General features: G+C 52.2%; 1 non-coding gene across 1 annotated transcript; it reads left to right on the top strand.

Annotated features, from left to right (window-relative positions):
* The first annotated feature begins 834 nt into the window (after window positions 1–834).
* Window positions 835–906, top strand: TRNAW-CCA (transfer RNA tryptophan (anticodon CCA)). The gene has a single exon. It is a non-coding gene; the product is annotated as a tRNA-Trp (tRNA).
* The last annotated feature ends 2,015 nt before the right edge of the window (window positions 907–2,921 follow it).

Genomic DNA, 2,921 nt, shown 5'->3' with positions numbered 1-2,921 from the left:
TACCCACTCAGCCATCAGGGAAGCCCTTCTGGGTGTATACGACCCATTACTGGAAAGTTCAATAACGGATTTGGGAAGTAGAGGTAGCTGATAAAAATCTGCAAAAAAACCCCAATCAATACCTCTGGGTGGTGGATGGTCAGAGATTCCAATTTTCTTCCAGGCACTGTTCTGATTTTCCTCAAAGTTTACTTCTATGGTTTAGAAACAATAATTATATATCAACTATGTTGTTGTTTAACTGTTAAGTCGTGTCCAACTCTTTTGTGACCCCATGGACTTGTATCCCTCCAGGCTCCTCTGGCCATGAGATTTCCCAGGCAAGAATACCGGAGCAGGTTGCCCGGTCCTCCTCCAGGGGATTTTCCCCACCCAGGAATCGAACCTCGGTCTCCTGCGTTGGGAAGCGGGTTCTTGACCGCTAAGCCAGCCACCAGCTAAACTCTAAAACCAATTGTACTTCAATTAAAAATTGGCAAATTCAATGAACTAACTTGCAAAGTAAAAAATAATAGTAAAGTTGTTGCGCTTTTCAAGCTCGTTTATCAAGTTCTGACTCTCAGGCTACCCACCCGCTTTCTTTCCTTGTTTGGAGTCGGAGGGGGCGGGGGGGGGGGCGGGGGGTGGCGGGGGTGTCTCTGAAAGGAGCCCCGCCCTCCAGAAATTCGCTCCGCCCGGGACTCGCTCGCGGCACCGCGTACCCGGAACGCGCATGCGCACGGACTCGGCTCCGCCCCCTGAGTGGGGGCGGGATGAACGAAGCGCCAATGTTCTGCCGTGCGGAGGCGCAGCCTCAGCGAGGCCTTTAACTCCCGGGCAGCTCCCGTTTTCTGTGACCTCGTGGCGCAATGGTAGCGCGTCTGACTCCAGATCAGAAGGTTGCGTGTTCAAGTCACGTCGGGGTCAGGTTGGCTCTTTTTCTTCCCAAAGTACAGGGGCAGCAGAAGGAGTGGAGTCGAGTTCCATCTCAAGAGATTTGACCTCGCGCAGGTGTATTACCATACCCGCCTGACGGCTCGTCGACCGTTTTTCCTCTCGTCGCGAAGACAGAGCTGATGCTCACGGTCCCTCCCGGGACCCGCCGTGGGCTGCGCGCCGGGCCTCTTGAGTCACCCCTTCCCGAAGTCAGCTCCTCCCGCCCGACTCACGTCTCCCCTCCCCAACCCGGCTACCCGGAGGGTCTCCCGGCGGGAGGTGTCCCCGCGGACTCCGCAGGTGTCTGATCCCTCAGCGGGCTCGGCTGGAAGGTCCAGTCCGCAGGTCTGGTGGCCTTGGAACCCGCGGCGGGGGCTGCTCGTGCTCCCCTCTACGCACCCGCCTCCCAACCCCCCCGCCCCGGACCTGGGGACTGACGGCCGAACTCTGCGCAGCTCGGATGCCCGGAGATGCCCGGGCAGGTGGAGCCCGGCTTCCACGGAGGTGCTGGGACCCGCTAGCGGGTGGCGAGCGCGATCCTGAGGGAGACCAGGACTGGCCCTGCCCTGGAGTGGGCGGAAAACCAGCCATAAAGAGCCAGCGTTTCAAATCTCAAATGACGAAAATGTCCCCAGGATTAGATCTGTGCCTGCAGACGGGTGCAGAGCTGCAGGGCCTGAGGAGCTGTAGGCTCAGGCAGCTTAGGGTGGCTGTTCTCTTACTCTCTGTCCATCCGCTGCTGGACCAGGGCCCGCTTCCCCTACACTCTACGCTCAGGACTGACCTTCCTACCTAGTGGCCCCAGGACCCAGCTTATCACAGGGGCAGTGAAGGGCTGCCCTCTGCTGGTCTCCCTGGTAACTAATGAGCCCACCTGAGGTCAGTTTCCCCTATAACTGCAGTCTCCCCTTCCCAGGGAGAAGGCAGCCGGCCTGTCCACCTCTCTGTCCACTGCACACGGTGGGCTGTAGCTCCAGGACTTTCTTCAGAGGCGAAAGTTCCTCCATGTTCAATCATCCATGTCTCTGTTGCTGACTCTGGCTCTCTCTTCTGCCTTGAAACTAGGCAAGCACAAGGCTGGTAGTCTTGCAGGCCACCAGGAGCACATCTGTACATCTCGCACATCACACGTGGAAAGGAAAAACATGTCAAGGGGTTCTTCACAGGAGATGATGAGGGACCAAGGGAGTACAGGGGAGATTTCCCCATGCCTGGGTTCAGGGCAGCTTGTGCACCTGGTTGGAAGAATTGAGAGATTAGATCCAAAGGGAGTAGCCCTTATTTTCGCGAAAAACAGTGTAAAAAGACTCCTCTGGGTTCCTGACAAAAGAATAAAACCCACAGGACCCACACTTCACCTACAGCTGTTCAGTTTCCCTTACCCTCATGACCAGAAGAGAAAGGAACATGGAAAGACAGACAGAATGACCTGGTCGCAGGAGCTAATAATCTGTGGACATTACCAGAACACACGGTGAAGGTGATTCTCAAAAATGGCTTTTTATACCACTTTGAATAACTCTTCTTGCATATTGTCGGTGAAATTTATGTATGTTTTTACTGTACAGTTTGAGTAAAGGAGATGTACATGAAACAGAATTAATAGATTTTAATTAACTTTAATAGAATTAACATGACCTAAATTTTAATAGAATATCAAATATATGCAGCAATATTGTATTTATTTTGTTTAAAAATTTTCATAAATGAAAAACATCAGAAAATGAATTACTAAGTCAAAGAAAAAATTTTTTCTTTCTGGAAAAATAAAGCAAGTTGCACAAAAACTTTAAACACACAAAATATGTAAACACATACTCTGCATGTTAACATGTAGGACTGTGGGTGGGAGACACACCAGCTCTGGGAGAGCGGTAACCACTGGCTTGTCCTGAGTTGGCAACAGGGACAAAAGTTGGAAAAGCTGCCAGTTACTGATCAAAGGTGGGGTGTTTGAGACCCAGTTACTGGGGTTGTTTAGCTTCCAGGTTTTTATAGGAGACGAC

This window comes from Bos javanicus, chromosome 19 (genome assembly GCF_032452875.1).
Source record: "Bos javanicus breed banteng chromosome 19, ARS-OSU_banteng_1.0, whole genome shotgun sequence".
NCBI classification, from domain to species: Eukaryota; Metazoa; Chordata; class Mammalia; order Artiodactyla; family Bovidae; genus Bos; species Bos javanicus.
This window is presented reverse-complemented; position numbering and strand designations above follow the sequence as displayed.